The sequence below is a fragment of the Carcharodon carcharias genome, chromosome 14, assembly GCF_017639515.1.
Source record: "Carcharodon carcharias isolate sCarCar2 chromosome 14, sCarCar2.pri, whole genome shotgun sequence".
Classification (NCBI taxonomy): Eukaryota; Metazoa; Chordata; class Chondrichthyes; order Lamniformes; family Lamnidae; genus Carcharodon; species Carcharodon carcharias.
The window spans coordinates 50,972,445-50,992,314 of NC_054480.1; the positions used below are offsets into that span (position 1 = coordinate 50,972,445).

The window sequence follows — 19,870 nt, forward strand, 5'->3', positions numbered from 1 at the left end:
AATTGCTGCCTGCCCAGCCACAGCAGTCCCAAGAAGAGAAACGAAAGAAAAAAAAAAGTATTGATTAGGACATCAGCTGGAATTTTCTGGCTCCATTGACATCAGTCGTCATGGCAGGCAGGAAGGGACAATATGGCGAGAAGACTAAAAATCGGTGTGAAAGCCGGTGTGAAAGCACAGTGGTATCATCCAATGGTGTCCGCCTTGGCAGAACGCCAATTCCGCTGGAGGCTGGCGTGAACCCACTTTGCATTCTGCTAATGGGATGTAAAGTAAGGCCCAATCAGAATCGTCCCCCCAACACCAGATTTTCCGTTATGCCAGTGGGAAAATGTCTGGACAAGTGTGACATGCAGAAGTCGGGTCTAACCGTTAGGGCCTTACGCAGATCGTGGACGTCCGAGCAGCAGAAGATGCTGAAGCCCTACCGCTACCGGACCCTGGAGGAACACATGCATCACATGCTGGATGGAGTCTCTTTGACATGGCTCTGCTGAAAAGCAGCTCACAGAAGGTGGGAGGTCTCCGTTGATGTCTCTGGTCTGCTGCAGAACATCATGGTCTTGGTCATCATCTGCTACAGATGACCGGTGAGGCGGGGAGAGGAAGATCCAGCTGTGAGTGGGAGACGAGAATGTACCAGAGGGAGGATGGTGGGAGCGGAATGTCTAGGTTTAACTGGGAGAGGAAGGTGTACCAGGGAGCGGGGGGAGGAAGGAATGATGTTGGGAAGGGGGAATGAAGGCATCAGGAGTGGTGAGGTTGAGGTTGGGAGGGCTGGGTAGGGAGTCCAGAGTGAAAGGAGTCCAGGGGGAGGAGGGAAGGTAGGAGACGTGCAGTTTCACCTGGAAATAAAAGGGTTTGGGTTGGTAAGTGACAGTGGGGAGGTGGAAAGTGATGGCATGGGAGGTAAACAGTGATGGTTGATAGGACATGGGTGACTGGGCGAGGGGAAAGGATAGGATAGTTGAGCAAAAGTCTGACTACGACCATCATTCTCAAAATCGAAAGTGAATAGACCCTCATGTTGGACAGGCACAGGTGCTGCATGGGAGTGCGATCAGTGTATGGGCGGAGATGCAGGTTGGCTCAGCTGGACAACTGAAAGAGAACCCCAATAGGCAGCATTGAAAATGCTCAGGACAGTGAGGTGAGTGTGATGGATGAAGGTACCATGTGCATGGGAGAGTGCTTGCAAGAAGCTCCAAAAGGCTCTGCCACACACACACACACTTCTCCCTCTAGACCCACTTGTAGCCTGGCTGCGTGTAGCTGAACTGTTAGCGGGGGGGGAGATGCAATGGGAGGACCCTTGAAGCCTGCCAATGAAGCTGAAAGACAACATTACACATTATTCAGTGAAAGTGAATATATTTTCAGATTATAAAGTGACAAATGTGTTCACTCACACTTGTGATCAGCATTTCGCAACTTTTCTAGGCGGTGACAGAGGATGAGATGAGGGGGTCCCAGGCAAAGTGGACTTGGAGGGAAAGGACAACCTCTGAGGTTACTGAGTGGATGACCCAGGGGTGTCCTCCTCCCTTCAAGTGCTCAAGGGCCCTGGCCTGACTCCTAAAGGAGAAGGAGCACCTGGACGGACGTCAAGGTGCCCCACTTCCCTCTCATGTTGCCACTGCAGGGACTCACCCATGGCTACCATGAAAGAGGGTAGGTCTGCATTCTGCTGGGCCATGGTCTCCATGGCATCTGCCATTCTCCATGCATGAACATGTGGGCACCACTTCATCAGAAAGCAGGCAGACGCACTCCTCTGACTTGCGCGCAACTCTGTTGAGGCCTTCTAACAGCTCTGCGTGTTGTTCCCTCACCTTCTGCTGACTCTCCAGGATTCCTTTTTCCTAGCAGTCCTCTGAGTGCCAGGAGCTCGGCTGAACTTGCCCCCCTTGCTGCTGACATGTGTCCGTGCAGTGACCACCAGATTGCAAACCTGAGCCAGCCCTTGATCTAGGTCTCACCGAGGTGTATGTCTGTGCTGGTGGAGGGTGTGGCTAAGTACTATGATGGGTTCCAGGCTGCTTATGTCCAGCTCTTCAATGGAGGGGGTGTCCTCTTGGTTGGAGGTGAGGACATAGATGGAGCTGAGGGACTGGCTAGCTGAGGGTGTCAGTCGCTTGGCAGAGCTCCCTGTGAACTGAAGTAGAGATAATTAATGCATGGCAACAGAGTCAAAAGCAGGCAAGAGAGCACACATAGCTGTGTTGAGAGAGGGATGATGTGGTGCAGGATCCTCATATGGTTCACCATCGACGTCACCATTGGCGCAGTCACGTCACCAGTCAGTGCGATGGCACATTCCTCAAAGTGAGTGAGGGGCCTAATGTGGGCTACTCCAGCCCCAGTCTGGGTCCTCTCCCTGCTGTTGTGAGCCAGTTTGGAGATGGAGAGAGTGTGAGCAGGACGCATGGCACTGCATGGAATGTTTGTGTGGTGAGCAGAGACATGGACGGGATGAGGATGCAAGCTCCAGAGTATATGAGCCTGATGGTGATGTGAGGGTGCGTGTGAGAGTTAGTGGTATTGTCCCTTGAGGTGTGAGATCCCTGTGGATGTGTGATGGGTTTGTGAGTGTGAGAGTTGAGAGTGATGAGGTGGATGACTTACCCTGGCGGAATGCATGAGAGCGTTCATCCTCTTCCTGCACTGGATGGCTGACCTCCTCTGTGCTCCGGTGGTACTGACTGCCGCTACCACCACCTCCCAGGCTGGATTGGTGACTCTGACGGACCTCCTGTGGCCAAAGTGGGGTAGAGAACATCATGGCAGCCTTCCATTGTGTCCAACAGGTGCGCCAGAGAGGCATCACTAAATATGGGGACTGCCACCTTCTTTGCTTTCGGGGACATCTGTCGCCTGGAGCAGCCCTGGTCTGTAAACATGAAGTAGGCGGTGCTCTGGTACGCTTTAAATATGGCACCCAAAGCGAGGAAGTGCTGAGGTCACGACGGGGTGGGCAAATCCAAGCCTGACTGCCAGCAATCCGGTGTGTGCCCTGTGAATGCATTATTAATGAGGCAGGAAGCACCGGAAACAGGATGATTCGGTATGAAAGCCCGTCGTTGTGGCTGGGTAAAACGACTTTTTTCCCACCCGTTCCCGCATTTTGTGCAAACCTGGGATGATTCCACCTAGCATGTCACTTGATATGGCATTTGCAGTCACCAACTCAGCCACTGGGGCTGCATTTGCCTGGAGGCTGGTATAGAGTTGGAATCAGCACATTGCGCGTTACTAAACACAAGTGGGCTGCAACCAGACCAGGGTGTAAAGACAGTTCATTTGCCTGTGTATAGTTGAAGGGGACTCAATTAAGGACCTCATTGAGAGCACTGAATGGGCATGCACACTGAAATTTTGGGCAGAATAATATGCGGCAAAAACGGGCCTGTATCACACCTTCGCCGACATATTATCATGCGCGATGACATCGGGTCACATTCCCGAGCTCACCATGCACACTCGCAATAATATGGTAGGCAGGCGGGCCTAGAAATCAGGAGCCTACCAACCTTATTCAAATTCAATTAAATTGCTTATTTAAAATTGTTAATTTCACAACTGACTGGAATAAAACATGCAGGGAGCAATAAAACGCTTAGAGGTCCTGACTCATGCCAGGTGGGGATATTGTTTTTTTCACAGAAAGATTGTAAGGTTGGCTTAAAAGTCACTAGCTGGGTCTGCAGTTTGGCCTCAGCAGTTCAGGCCATTGTGAGTGCTGTGTATTTGATATTGAAAGCTGTGTTTCCAGGGGATACGTTTGCTGTTTTGAGGCATCATTTTTTTCTGCAGAAAGGTAAATTTAGATCCTCAACTGTACCTCAGCCTTGTTGGTAGTGAAAACATGGTGGTCTCTGTGGGAGGAGGAGGAGATTGAGAAAAAGACGAAGAAGGGCAGGTATGGTGATGCACTAGTGGTGCATGAGGGTGGCAGACCTGCGCTGGAGCAAGAAGCTGATGTAGGCATAATGCTGCAGCAACAGAGGTGCAGAAGGACTTATGTTGCCAATTGAGTGTATAGGCAGAGAACGAGCTACCTTCAGATGTCTGAGACACAGTGCCTCTGCAGAGCCACAGTTACCTCTCTCTGTGAGATAGCTTCCATCTGCGTTCATAATTACCCAATGCCAGTGGCTGTGGAGGTGACTGTTGCGCTGAATTTCTTTGCCGCTGGATCCTTTCAGGCTGTCTTTGAAGACCTCAGTGGCATAACGCAGCCTGCTGCACACCAATGCATTAAGGTCTTTACAGTTGCATTATCCTGAAGGGCAGGTCAGTACATTGCATTTTCAATTGACCGCCACAGTCAACTAGATTGAGCCAGAGGCTTTGCGGCAATTGTAGGTTTCCCAAGGGTGCCAGCAGAAATAGGCTGCACTCGCGTCACCATAAAGGCTCCAGTAGGCTGGCGATCTACATTCATTAACAGACGGGCTATCACTCCTTAAATGTCCAGTTGGTCTGTGACCACAATAGACAAATTATGTCGGTATACGCAAGGTACCTGGGTAGCAGCCATGGCTCGTACATTCTCCGGAACTGCCAGGTGCCACGCTTATTCAATGGGCCTGATGCTCTGAATAATTGGCTTCTGGATGACAAGGGTCACCATTTGAAGAGATGGCTCATGATGTCAGTGAGGGCTCCTAGATCAGATGCAGAGAGGAGCTATTATGACAGCCACGGAACCACCAGGGCCATAGTCAAGTAGCCAACTGGGCTGCTAAAGATGAGGTTCCGATGCCTGAATAGATCAGGAGGAGTGTTGCAGTAGACACCATCCAGGGTGTTACTGATGGTTGTTGTGTGCTGCAGTCTTCATAATCTTGCCATTCAGAGAGAGAGGATGCCAGGAGGAAGAGGAGACCCTAGAAAGCGAGCATTGTTCTGATGATGAGGGCAAAGAGGAGGTGAAGGAACACCCCAACAGAGAGGTGCGAGGTCCTGCATGTGAGTGCATGGATGGCCATGACACAAGGGATGCCTTGATTAGACAGAGGTTCCAAAGGTCAGGAATACTCGACCTCAGGGATGTGTGTACTGCCTGTGTCTCAATGTCATTACATCGGGAATGTGAGCTCACTGACATGTTCTGTCATCATACTCACCATTTTGATTCTGTAGGCATTGTTGCATCTTGACCAAGATTCACTATTGACAAGTCAACAATGTTTTCCCAATACATTTTTTAGAGTGCTTATAGATAAAATTAACCTCTGCATGAAGAATAGAGAATTATTAACATCTTGCCTATGGCACATCTCACAATCACATCTACAAAATGCACCCATGTGATGCACTTTGCCACCAGTGTGACGTTTTCTTTATTCTTTTCCTTGTGCTCTGGCGCAGTGCGCCCTCTTGCTTGCTGCTGCACTGGAGAGAGGCTGCTGATTTGCTTGTCCCTTTGCCCTGGATGACTTTGACAGACATCCTCTATGCGGTGAGACCTTGAGGGCCCCGCCACATTAGAAGACACCTGCACAGTCATGGGAGTAGCTTCTGTCGCCCTGGCAATCGGGGACAACTATGCCAATGGCGATGGGCATTGAAGAGGCTGCCCCCATCATATGTACCCTGAGAGGTGCTTCCAGATGGTATCAACAGCTACTCATCCTCTGCCAAAATTACCAATAGGCCCTCCATGCCCTCCTGTGAGACCCCAGGAGTTGGCTCAATGTCCAAGCTCCCAGTCCCCCTGTCGCTCTGAGCAGGAAACAGGGTGATAGTGTGTAGGTCACAGTGCATACCCACAATTGCATCAGCAATATGATGAGTTTGCCCTCCAGGACAATCACTAGTCTGTCCAAGGTTGGCACTCTGAAGAGTGGGGGATCACAGTACACATGGCCTAAATGGACACCTCCACAGTCCAGGCCAGAGCATGCAACCCCTCTGGTATATCCGCCAAATCACCTTGCATTGAACATCCAGCATCTGCCACTCATGGCTGACTCCAGAGGCTCATTATCTTTTTTTTTTATTCATTCCATAAGACCATAAGACATAGGAGCAGAAATTAGGCCATTCAGCCCATCGAGTCTGCTCTGCCATTCAATCATGGTTGATAAGTTTCTCAACCCCATTCTCCTGCCTTCTCCCCATAACCTTTGATCCCCTTACCAATCAGGAACCTATCTATCTTGGTTTTAAATACACTCAATGACCTGGCCTCCACAGCCTCCTGTGGCAATGAATTCTATAGATTCACCACTCTCTGGCTAAAGAAGTTTCTCCTCATCTCTGTTCTAAAAGGTCTTCCCTTTACTTTGAGGCTGCGCCCTCGGGTCCTAGTCTCTCCTAATAATGGAAACATCTTCCCCACATCCACCCTATCCAGGCCTTTCAGTATTCTGTAAGCTTCATACGTGGGATGTGGGCTTTGCTGGCTGGGCTAGCATTTATTGTCCATCCCTAGTTGCCCTTGAGAAGGTGATGGTGAGCTGCTTCTTGAACCACTGCAGTCCCTGTGGCGTAGGTACACCCACAGTGCTATTAGGAAGGGAGTTCCAGGATTTTGACCCAGCGACAGTGAAGGAATGGCGATATATTTCCAAGTTAGGATGGTGAGTGGCTTGGAGAGGAACTTCTAGGTGGTGGCATTCCCATCTATCTGCTGCCCTTGCCCTTCTAGATGGTAGTGGTCATGGGTTTGGAAGGCGCTGTTGAAGGAGCCTTGGTGAATTCCTGCTGTGCATCTTGTAGATGGTACATGCTGCTGCTGCTGTGCATTGGTGGTGGGGGGGTGGGTGAATGTTTGTAGATGTGGTGCCAATCAAGCGGGCTGCTTTGTCCTAGCCGGTGTCAAGCTTCTTGAGTGTTGAGACATCCAAGACTGATTACGAGTCATTGACTCAGATTCAATCTCCAGATCATACTCCACCCCCCACGCTGGAGCCAAAATGACACCTCCACAGAGGCATCAGGGCCATGAACAGTGACATTGGTGCATAGTGTTGCCTTAGACCTCAGAGGTACTCATAAAGCTCCAGTATTTTCGAGCCTTCCCTATAGCTTCCTTCCACAATAATACGCATAGTGAGGATTTACTCATCCTTGCCGATCATAAGAGGTCATTCAGCCTCCTCCTGTATTGCCTCCAGTTTTGAGGTATGACCTCCGCACTACTGACCTCCATGGCCACCTCCTCGTAGGCTGGTCGGGTTATGAAGGGAGGTCTCCTCTTTTGTCAGCTGGCATAAGGATGTCACACCTGGTGGACACAGCCTGGAGGAGGGATTCATCATCAAGACACACGGGCGTTCTGGCCCTTCTTCCCTGCCTCTCACTCCCTTGTCTTGGCCTTCTGTGGAGGAAAATATGCTAGGACTAAGAAGCTGCTCAATTTTAAGAATTTTAATATTTTAATATCACATGCATGATCAGATTTAATGCCACCTGTGTTCACTGGCATTCATCTCAAAGTCTCTCCAGAATGTAACACATTTACAGAATAATAACACTTATCTCAAACAATGCCTGACCATCTTTCGGAAAAAAAACACTTCCTTGTGGCTTTTACCTTTACACGTTTGCAGGGTCACCTGACACTGTCCCATGCCAGGTGGCCCTTTAAATGAGTGACCATGACCTCCTTCCAGGTCACGGCCAACGACTACAGTTGCCAGACATCCTGCTTTCCTGCTCAGATTGGGTCGGCTAACATGAATCCTCTGACGTTGTGAGATCAAGATCCACCCTGAAGCCATCAATCGACTAATAGCCATTTTATATGGTGTGCAGCAACGGCAGGATTGGGAGTCAAAAATTCACCCACCTCCTGGTGCGAGTCCCACCCACTGAAATGCGGCATATTATTCAGCCTCCAGGGTGCATTGGCTGGCCTGCCAGACAGCCTACTGTCATTGTCAAAGAGCATGGCAGAGTCTGAAATCAACTTGGCAGAGGGCATAACTCAGAATTTGCCCCGTCCACAGCCTCTGTTCCATTTCCATGGTATTCTGGAGATCCAGAAGCACAGTTGTACTGTTTGTCTACTGCCATCCCTAGGAGGATGTGACAATATTCTCTGATAAATGCAGTAACTCACTAAAACACATCCAAAATTATTCCGGATATATTTTTAGACGCTTAACAATAGAAGAAATTCCAAAAATGTAATTTACCTGCAATCAGGTACCTAGCCCTTTCAATAATGTTACCTCTGGGCCCACCTTGATGGTTTAGGCTTCTTTAATCAAGAATGAACAATGTAGACATAACCAGAACCTGCACTGCCAAATCTGGAATCTGGGTGTCCCATCAGCTGGTTGGATTATATGATGTCAGGATAGCACCGATTCTATGTGTTCAGGTGCATACAGAGGATGCAGCTGTTTTCAGCCATTTTTGTGAAGAATGCTGTCCAAGTTGTGCAGGTAGAGTTCAACGGTGCAGCCTGCCCTCGGAAAGCCAAGTAGGCCTTCATAGCATAGCCTGTATTTGAATTTAGTGCACAGAGTGTTCAAAAATGATAATACCATTAGACTTGCATGTGCTTTTGAGGAGTCAGAGTCAAGAATTTTCATCTAAAAAGCTACTTTAAGGTGCAACTGTGAAGTGGGCAGCTGCTTCTCTGATTGTCCTTTATCTGGAGCACAATTTAAATGGATGGAAAATGGTCTTAATAAAATTTCTCATTATATATGTACTGAGCATTGCAGGTTAGAGTCACAATTTATGGAAGAAAGATAGATACAAAAACAATTTTTTCACTGTAAGAAATAATCATTATCAAGAAGAGGACACACTCAAATTTTTTCAGAAGCCAGATTCAGTGCTGTGCCAGAATAGAATGAACACTTGTGTTTTTAAGGTAAATTACTACAGCCTTCACTTGCAACTTTATTCCAAATAGCTTGAAGGAAAAATGTCTCTTGTTTAACTGTATTTCAATTTCCTTGGAACCTGAGAGATTTTCAGGATAGAGGCAGGCTAGTCACAAATTGTATCTGTGCCAGCTCTTTGCTTGAGAAATCCAAAACTATTCTCACTGAGCTGTATTTTTTTTTCTCATAGCTATATATCTATCTCTAGTTCAAATATTTTTCCCTAAAAGGCAGTTAGTCCTTCTTAAAGGAAAGCTGAACATTATTGCTTCAATTCTAAACAATCAAAATAGAGTGCTAGGGCACAGAGGGGGCTTCAGGGTCATGCAGGCAACATTGAAGGCCTTAGTCGTTGTTTTGTGTTTAAAGAATGCAGTGCTATATCAGTGTCTCCTCAGTGAGAGGTCTTTGTTGAACTGATCTCAAGATGGCAGCCTCCAGAGAGACTGTCTCATGGCATTTCAAAACTCAAACATTCCCCTTTTCATAACAAACAAAAGATTCAAACACCCCCCTTTTCCCAACGAACAGAAGACACATTTGCATGTATGATCATGTGTAACCGTGAGTTACTCAAGTTACCCACTTTACACCAGCTGCTTTCATGCATTAACACATTTGTTTGTTCTACGAGTCTATCTCTGCGCCTGATTACATACATAGTTTTTAAATCGTGCAGGTCTCTTAATGGTACACCTTGCCATTGGCTGTCAGCGCTTATAAACTATTATAGAGTTAGCTTTATCATATGGTGAGTCACCAAGCTTGAGTAGGCTGCAGCCAAGCCAGGAATGAAGGATAATTAATTTGCCAGCTCACCACAGGGTGAGATCATGGATGAGTCTGCTGCAGAGGACCCAATGAGGACCTTAATGGGCAGCATACAGGGGAACCCTGATTGGCACACTCACCAAGATGCATTGACCTGACAAATAGTCTGCTGTCACTATCAAGAACTATGGAGTAATCTGTCTCCAATTCGGCAGAGGGCATCACGCAGAGTTTGCCGTCTTCACAGCCTCTGTTCCATGATTCAGACCCGAAGGCACTGCAACTGAAGCCTCCCTACTTGTTGCAGCCTTTGTGTGGACAGTCAACTACATCTCTGCCCTCCCAGGGAGTATGCAGAAACAATCCCAATCAAACCCAGGAACTCAACACAACACCGACAAAAACACTTCAGGGTACTTTCAGACACATTGCAACAGTAGGAGCTCTTCTAACAAGGTGGGTGCCTGATATTTTAGGTAACTCCAATGCAGGGCCCATCCTGCAGCTGAATGCTTTATCTTCTGTGAATGGCATGTGAATTTGTTAGGTGGGTATGCATGGTCCAAATTTTGTGGATGAACATCACATAAGCCGATAGGGCTGTATAGTGTCAAGATAATGCTGAATAGCTTGCTTCTGACGCATGCAGGTTACCACCCTCTGTGGATACCTTTCACAAGATGCCAGGCCACATAAACCCTGCCAGAAGCAACTGCTGATGCAGCACTTATCAGGAAAAGTGCGCTCAGTTACTCCAACGGAGTCTCTGGAGGCGCTTCAGTAATGAAATTCTCACCTGCAATGTTCTTCACCTCAGCCATTCCTAAATGAGAAAATGTTCTAAACTCCAATAACCCCTTGTATAAGTAAATTTATCCTAATTTCTCTGCTCACTCTCTTATAGAAACCATAGAAAAGTTACAGCACAGAAGGAGGCCATTCAGCCCATCTTGTTCAGGCCAGCCTGTTGACCCCCAGGTGCCCTTTCTAATCCCACCTTCCTGCACCCGGCAGTCGAGTGATGATTTTCATTTGATGACCTCTTGTCAGCCAGACCAAAACAAAACTTTCCCTATTCACTCTCTCAAGACCCCCATTACTGTTTTAATGCATCTATCAAATCTTCTCTAAAACTTCTCTGCTGCAATGGAAATAGTCCCACTATTACAGGCCTATACCATAACTTTGATTTCCTATCCGTGGCATTATCCTGGTGAATCTACTATAGACTCTCAATAGCAGCTGATGGATCTGAGCACTAAAACACCATGGGCATAATTTAACCCCACCCATCCCCCACCCCACTGGGAGTGGACTCGAAGATGGGGCATGGGCCTGGGGTTGATGCTGGCCTTAGAATCGGCAGGGAGGTTGAGAGGCAGAGAGCATGTTGCCTTCCCAAACCGCCCTGATTAAGTCAGGGGTGGGGAGATTGAGGATGGTCTTCCCACTCAGACATCAATTGAGGCCATTTAGTAGTATTCAAGTAGTGATTGGTGTGGGAGGAGAGTATATGGCATATGGGGAAGCCACCCAGCATAAACTGGTGGCCTCCCTGCATCTTCAGGGTGCGGTTATGGATTGGAGGCGGGAGTCCTTACTGATCAAGTATCTTGTGGTCCACAGAGGGCCACCTCAGTGGCAAGGGCCACCCCTGCTGAAAGAGCCCACCTTGCACTCTCCAAAACCATCCTCCCCACTCGCCGGGGCCTGCCTTACTGACCCCTGCGAGTCCAACCCTTAAATTCTGAGATCTCTTTCATGGTGGCTGCTTTGGGGCCTACAGTATCCTCTGACTGGCCTGCAGCTCTTGAGGGTGGTCTCTTTGCCCATAGAGGCACAGAAGCCCCGACGCCAGTCCGTAAACTACCTAATTGAGATTTAATCCTGTTTGAGCTTCCAAAAATGGCCATCACTATTTTGCCACCTGCTTTCTAGCTGATGAATTGAGCCACCATCAGGGCCATTAAATTCAGTCCCAATATCCAATATTGGCAGCCAAGCAATGTGAAGCACCTTGAGACATTTTACTATTTTATAGCCACTATATAAATGCAAGTTGTAGTTGTCGCTGATGAGATATAATATTATTATTCACAGCTTTTGCAGATAGAATGTATGTAGATGTAAATTAACGTTGTGTATCCAACTCTTCATGTTCTTAAATATAGACTGAAATGCATCATGACCAATTCAAAATTAACAACAGTTGTCTCAGAAGATCCAGCAGAGAGGCCATTGTTTCATTGCAAAGCATCCCTCTCTTTATAATGTCCTGGTTTGTGTTTTCATTGGCATTGCTAGTCTCCAAACATGACAATCTGTTAATATTATAGTCATATTTGAATTAATTCACTGTTGTCATTAAAGAAGGCTCCCATTTTATGAGAAATGCAGTGGGATCTATGGCAGTCAGTTGATCAGAGGTCTCCTGTCTCTATTGGTGAAGCCTGACATGCAGATAATTATAAAAGCAAAATACTGCGGATGCTGGGAATCTAGAACAAAAACAAAAATACCTGGAAAAACTCAACAGGTCTGACAGCATCTGCAGAGAGGGATATAGTTAATGTTTCGGGTCCGAATGACTCTTCATCATTCGGACTTGAAACAGTAACTGTATCCCTCTCCGCAGATGCTGTCAGACCTGCTGAGTTTTTCCAGGTATTTTTGTTTTTGATGCAGATAATTATGTCATTCTGCTTTCCTGTAAAATTATCGATGGTCTTTTCTTCATTGGGTTGGATTGTTCTAGCTAAGAGAGTTACAGTTGTTATCAAACTTGACTTCATTCTCAAGTCCTTGAACTTAATCTTCATTCTAAATTTTTACATAGAAATATGTAGCACATTCTGTAGAATATCTGTTTATTTTCTGAACAGAATGAGCTCCTAAGGAGTGGGTGATATTTTTGTACTAAATTAACTGTATTTTGTATTGTATTTTGTCTTGCCTATTGTGGTTGAATTTTGTATTTGTTTAATATAATTGTATTACTGAAAGCTAGCTGTGAACTACAAGAATTAATGCTTGTACTCTGCACTGTCAGACAAGTGTCCAGAAAACTGGTAACCCTAATGACAAAAATCTATGAAACTGGATGAAACAAGAAGCTTTTTAGTTACTCTACACAGGGAGCACAATTTTCAAGATAGGTTTCAACAAAGATATTATACATTATGTATTTGCCTTAAATAATTTTGGCAGAATCACATAGAAAGTTGGTTGAGTCCATAGTTGGAATATTGACGGTATTGCATCTAAAATGACAATAGTGCAGCTAGAATCTAGGGTAAACAGAAGGAGCAGTTTTCTGATGTTCAGCACATTCTTCCATTGATTTGACCATTTCCATTGAAGCCAAATAGCCAGATGGTAGGCATAAAATGTTCACTGTTAACCATGACTATTTATCAATGGCATAGTCTTTAATAAAACAAAGCTTTATGCCACAGATAACTTATGTTTGATAAAAAAACATGATATTGGTATCATTTCTAGATTGGTACATCACCCTTTATGCAGGGACTCAGACATATTTAGGCTAACAAATTCATGGCCATTAGAAAGTACATCTGTAATTGCACCCAACATTCCATTTAGATTGTCATTATTATACAGTCAAAGGACTAGATTTTCAATCCAGGGTTGGGAACCTGATGCCTGAACATTTCCAGGTCTCAATCTTGCTTCGCGTCAGCATCAGTGACACAAAGTGATTTTTAAATGCAGGTTGCATAATTGGTCTGGGGGCAAGATTGTCTCCCAATTAGCGGCACTGGGAGCAGCCTGTAGGTGGGACATGGAAACCGAGGGCCCTTTGAAAGGATGAGTGGCAGCCATGACTAGGTTGACCATTTGCTGAAGAGATGCCGCAGGAGGGTTCACACAGCTCCAAATTTGGCATAGGCATGTATCCATGGATGGCCCCAAAGTTCTTCGACGCCTCTCTTGAGGTGTTAACCAAGGCAGTCACTGAGGTGAGAGGTGCTGTTCTTGGCATCAGATAAAAGAAATCTGCCTAAGTACATCAAAAGGACCTAAACAGAGGTGGCCACAGAGGTTAGCAGTAGACGAGTGACCAGGAGGATGTGGGTCCAATGTTGTAAAAGATTCAATGACTTGATAAGATTTAGAAAGGTGGGTGGTAAGCAACATCTGAATAACAGGCCTCTAACTCTGTATGCAACAACATCTGAAGTATCTGTATCTGAAGTGCTGTAACCTGCAAAGGTACAGACCAGATGTTGGAAAGTGGGATTAAAATGAGCGGCTAGTTTCTTTTTCTCTTTTTGGCTATCGCGAAAGAGCGCAGAGATCTCCCTAGGGCATGGAGGTGCCTCAGGGAGATTTTTTTCAGTGCTAAAGTTTTAAATAAAGGTTTTTAACACTTTTAAAACATGTCCCCTCATGTGACACTATCACATGAGCTGGGACATGTCAAAAAATAAATGTATACATTTTAATTACATTTTAAAACACTTCATGAAACCTCATCCTACCCATGGATGAGGTTTCATGAAAAACGCAAAAGCCACCTGGGCTCTTTGCCTGCCTGCCAACCTTAAGGTTGGATGGGCAGCTCATTAAATTGAATTAATTAGGTTTTAAATGGCCCTAATAGGCCTTTGACAGTTCGGCAGGCGCGCAGCCGACTTGGCTGTACACCTGCCAAACTGAAAATCTAAATGACGCATGGTGACGTCGAGATGCCGGCCCAACATCACTGCACGTCATTTTACACATAGGCAAATGGGCCCCGCCCCTGCTCGCTTACAGCAAAATTCTTCCATTAAGTGGCAGCACAGATTTGATGGGCCAGATGGCCTACTTCTGCTCCCATTTCTTATGACCATATTTCTCAGATTTATGTGGGTAATTATGTTATTGATACTCTTGCTAAATTGCTTTTTCTCAATAATATTGTATTTACACACTCAATATCCCATCACCCCCACTCCAAAATTTTGTTTTATGTTTGCACATTCAACAACCTGTCCCCAGTCCATAATTTTGTTTTGAAGCATGGAATGAGGAACATTATTAGGCTGTAAAGCGTCTTGATGATTGACTCTTTTATTAGCTTGCCATGAAATGACTTTTTTTTCAACACAGAAGGTTATGAATGAATTACTTTTTAAAAAATCTTACACAGTACTCAATCAGTTGGGGTTGTGGTCAGTGGCGGGGGATGGTGCATGTGGTCGGTGGTGGGGTTGGTCAGTGGGGAGATGGTTAGTGGGGTTTTCGGGTGGTCAGTGGGGGCATGGTCAGTGGGGAGGTGTTGGGGTAGTCCGGGTTTGGGAAGGTCAGCTGAGGGGTGTGGGTAGTTGGGTGGTGGGGGTGGGGAGTGGAGTGGAGAGGGCAATTGGGGGAGTGGGGGTGTAGTCAGGGGTAGGGAGGGCAGTTGGGGGGGTAGGGAGGTAGTTGGGCAGTGGAGAGGGCAGTCGGGGTCTGGGGGGTGTAGTCGGGGGAGGGCAATCAGGGAAGTGGGGAGGTAGTCAGGGATGGGGAGGGCGGTCAGGGAGTGGGGGTGTAGTCAGGGGTAGGGAGGGAAGTTGGGGGGGTGGGGAGGTAGTCGGTTGGGTGGGTGAGGGTGCAGTTGGGAGGTGGGAAGGGCAGTTGGGAATTGGGGAAATAGTCGCGGGGTCATGACGGCAGTCAGGGGGATGGGGATGTACTCAGGTTGTGGGGAGGGTGGTTGGGGTGGGGTGTAGCTGGTGGTTGATGACGGCAGTCGGGGTTTGCCAGAGTGTAATTGGGGATCTTGTGGGGGTTCGGTGGATTTATGGGAGCCCCGTGGCAGGGGGGTCAGGGGTCAGTACATTTTCTGAATAACTATTACTTTAAGACACTCGGAACTATCCAAAGTTTGCGATTTAAATCACAGTATCAGATAGTTCTCAGTGCAGGGCAATTGTGCAGCGGAAGTTTGAACTTCCCAGGCAATTGCCATGCAATCCTTACGTACGGACTTCAAGTGGTGGGGGCTGCTTCCCAGCGCATCTTTGTGATGACACACCAGGGAATGGAAGTTGTGGGCCATTTAGTCCTTTATCGTCTCTACTATTGAAGCTTTGATTTACTGTCTCAAATAACTATGTAAATATTTTAAACCACAGAATGGTGCAACTATTTAGCTGATTTACTTCCTGTTGAATTCATTGCATATTTGTTATATTTTGAACACACTCTTCTATTTTTTCTTCCGTACAAAATGGATATGTTTTCAGTTAATAGTTTCCCCACTCCCTCCACCTCCACCCCTTACCCTTCCCCCAAACTCCCCATCCCCCTCCCCCTCCCCCCTCCCCCCTCCCCCCATCCCACACCCCTCTCCCCCTCCATCCCCATTCTTCCTGGAGATATTTTATTGATGAAGTGGGATTAATTGAATAGATCTACCAAAGAGCTGGCACAGGCATGATGGGCCAAATAGCCTCCTCCTGTGTGGTATCATTCTATGATTCTTTGAATGGAAAGAAAATTGGATTGGTTCTACTCTACAGATTACTGCCCAGCAGTAAAGATGAAAATTTACTCCCAGTGATAAACATACTATCTACTCAGGCATAGAATGGTCAGTGATTCCTCATTGATGTTGATCTCTTTATCTCCAACATTTTAACACAGGTTTATTTCTCTATTGTGTATAATTGTTGAAAAGGTATTGTCCAATGCAAACTTCCTTCCAAAATTTATATTTTAATAGCTTTGAAGTATTTTGCTGTTATAAAAATCAGCATAGGAATTTAATGAATCTAGCTGTGATAATCTGTTCATTCAAGTATATTATGTAAACTAGACCACTTGGCGAGTTTGAAATTGTGCCTTGTCTTCCTATAATATTTTTATGTAGGCAGATATATGTGGAAGCATATGTGAAAGTATAAGAGTCAATATATGCAGCAATAGTTTTATGCCATAATCCTTGATGAATGTTTATCATTTAATTAGACTTTAGGTAGTAAAATCTTCAGTTCTTGTCATGAAAGAAGTAATGCCCTCTTACAGGAGGACTTATAATATTGATCCTGAGAGAATATACAGCACAAAACGCAAAAATGCGTAACAGTTATAATTTTTGGAATGGGAGATACCTGTATCTCTTGCTTCTCCTGGTTCCACAAAAATAAATCCCAGAAAATCTTTTGGCCATTTTTGGTGCGGTCAGCAGCTGTCACATTGATCTTGCTTTTTTTAAGCCAAGGACACAACATGTCTAGCACATAGTCAACTGAAAATATAAATTCTTGCCTCTGAAAATATAACCAAGATCCTAACATCAATTTACATAATTCTAGAGGCCTATTGCCTAAAACTGATGAGCACTCTAGCTGCCCAAGGGAAGATTCTATTAAAACTGTTGGCCTTGATTGTCCTGTGCATGCCAATTTAGTCAAGTTAGCTTCTTGGCCAAGAATTAGCACACTACCTGTTTCCATTCTAGGACAAAGAAAGCTGTGTCAGTGGAAAAAGATCATTAGCAAGTGCAATCTGGTACAGAAAATGGTTTGAGATTGATGAGTTTCCCTTGTTCATAGATCTGTCTAGCATAAGGCTATCTGTGGAGCCCTTTCAAGTACAAAACAAAAGGATAATAACTATAAGCTATATCAGATCATTTTTGAAACAGAACTAAATGTCAGTAAACGGCAAACACTTCAATGCATGGTTCCTTGTGTTATCAGAATTGTTTTAATTATAATAACTCTACAACCTCATGTTATCTTTTTGCTTATTAATGGTGCCATGGCTGGTGGAACAAAAGGAATGGTGGAGGGAGTATCTGAGATTTTGGTTGCACAGTTGTGGCTGAAGGCACAAAAATTTAGTCTTGTCTAGCACTGGAAGCAACACAGCTTCTTTCTGTTTTGGTGCTAACTGAATAGGAGTCCATGCAAGCTGGATATCAGTTGTGGCCAGCCTTATCTTGGTGCTGAATAATTTTTCTTTGCCCTTTTGTCTCAGATCAATTCATCAATGCAAGCATACATATTACATCAAGTACAAGCTTAATTATGTATTCAAACTATTAGTTTGTAGTACAGAACTTGAGTATTACTGAAAAAATAGACATGCCATCAAAGCTTTTCATTTTGCATTCAGCAGGACAGTTACGCAAGATAAGCCAACAGTAAAGGGAACAACAATTTATACAGTACAAGAAGAGAGTGCTGACTGGTTAGCAAGTGGCCTCTGATTGGTAGAGATGCTGCCATGGAGAATGCAGCAAAGAATAGTTAACTGTTAGCTTTCTGGCACATCAAAGCCAACCTGCGGGATAATGGCTACCCTGATCAGATCATTGTTCACTGTATATCACGCAAATTCATGAGTGGCCTAAGGCTGCCACTTTCAGCCCCAAAAAGTGCCCAGTCTACCTCAGATTACCCTGGAAGAGTAAGGTGTCTCAGGAATTTGAGCAACATTGCATGCTATTGCTATGCAGAAGCAACATAAGTGGTATTCTTCACTAACAGGGTGCTGCCGTCAAGCCAAAAAGATGTTCCGCTTCTCACAAAACTAAGTAACGTGGTATATGAACTTCTGTGCCGATGTGATGCCAGGTATGTAGGCTGTACATACCAATGACTGATGGATCATATCAAACAGCATGTCCCTTCACCTGCTCTCAACAGACAAAGTGCTGACTGTACACAACCAGCCTGTCCTTGCAAAACTCAAAACATAGTGTCCAAAATTAGATGTGGTTCCGCAATTGGACAACATTTGCTAAACTATCCTGATTGTGCTAAGAATTACATTGAAAACCAGTTTAATATTATCAGTCAGGCTCGCAGTGTGGCTTACTTATGCATACTAGAGGCCACAAATATTCACACACAATGCCTTTGCAGACAGAAGGAACATGTCCATATGTTACACCTTTTCCAACTAAACAAAAGCTTGGGGGATCACCATTTCCTGGTTCATTCTCCATGGTGATGCCTTGACTAATCAGAGTCAATCTGCCTGATTTGAATTTGAAAAGCTTGGCAGTTAACAGTTAGCAGTTAACTGCTCTCTACTGCATTCTCATGGCAACACCACTGCAAGTCAAAGTCCACTTGCCAACCAATTGGCACTCTCTTCTCATACAGTATAAATTGTTGTTCCCTTTATTGTTGGTTTATCTTGTGTAGCTGTCCTGATGAGTGCAAAACAAAAGGCTTCAATAGCATGTCTCTTTTTTCAGTAATATTCAGACTAATTTAGAACCATATAGTTCACTGTTTATTTGTGGGTGGTGCACTGAGGTAGCTATACAAGCAAGTTGTTTACTTAACAAGCAAATTATTAAATTGACCACAGGCGCAATGACCAACATATAGAAGAATTTAGTTGTGAAGTCTCACAACATTGACAAACCTTTCACAGCATGGTTATCAACATTAAGTTTAACCTTATCAGATAAATAAGAAATTACATTTAAACTTTTCCAACATCATGTCTGATAAATAAATATGACCTCTATAATAGCTAAACTCATTTGCCATTTTTTAATCTTTCACGTAACATCTACAAAAATGTTCTGTTCATTTCCGGTGCTGTATATTTTAAATACAAAAATGCACATGATCATGGAAAAATTTTGTAAATGCACCCTTTGTATTTTATTTTTGGTTTGATGCAAAATAAATTTTTGCAGGCCTCAAAAATAATATAGCAACTAAATGAAACATATTAATATAGAAAACAAATAACATTACCTTGATGTACATCTTGTATCATTTACAATAAGCAAATGAAAGGGTGGGACCATTATCAAATGACGTTCATTCCAGACCGACACAAACAACTTCTCCTAAGTTTTCTGCAGGAAGACTTAAAAGCTCAGTTTCCACGTCTTGAGGTTTATTCAGTTTATTTATCTGCCCAGAGTTACATCAGCAGGAAAGTGTGTTTACATACCTATGAACTTAGTACAGTTATAGAATTTTCTTCCTTGATCTAGATATTTAATAAAATTTCTTAGCATACTGAAGGCGCTGGTAAATCTCCACACTGCGATTTCATTTAATAATATATCATCCACTTGCAGTAACTAACAAAACAATAACAGCTTTCTTTCTAAATTATACCAAATGTTAATCACATGTTCAGAAAAAAAGAAGACTGGAGACTGGCGAAATAAAGATACTGTTGTCACAATCTGCAGAGATGTAAAATTACGTTTTGAATAATATTGTTATTGAATGTAAAATTTAACATACAAGTCTGCTCTGCACTGTTCCTTTTAACTGAAT

At 44.7% G+C, this 19,870-nt stretch overlaps 1 protein-coding gene across 9 annotated transcripts in view; it reads right to left on the reverse strand.

The window, feature by feature from the left end:
* Positions 1-19,449, reverse strand: part of ripor3 (RIPOR family member 3) — a 318,751-nt gene extending 299,302 nt beyond the window's left edge. For 4 of the 9 annotated variants that reach the window (XM_041203685.1, XM_041203690.1, XM_041203694.1 and 1 more), the window contains exon 1: positions 19,334-19,448. The gene's annotated coding sequence lies outside the window, so the exon portion shown is untranslated. Of the gene's footprint in view, positions 1-19,333 lie in introns of all 9 variants that reach the window. The other 5 variants (XM_041203692.1, XM_041203683.1, XM_041203684.1 and 2 more) reach the window with 4 other exon arrangements.
* Between the last annotated feature and the right edge of the window lie 421 nt (positions 19,450-19,870).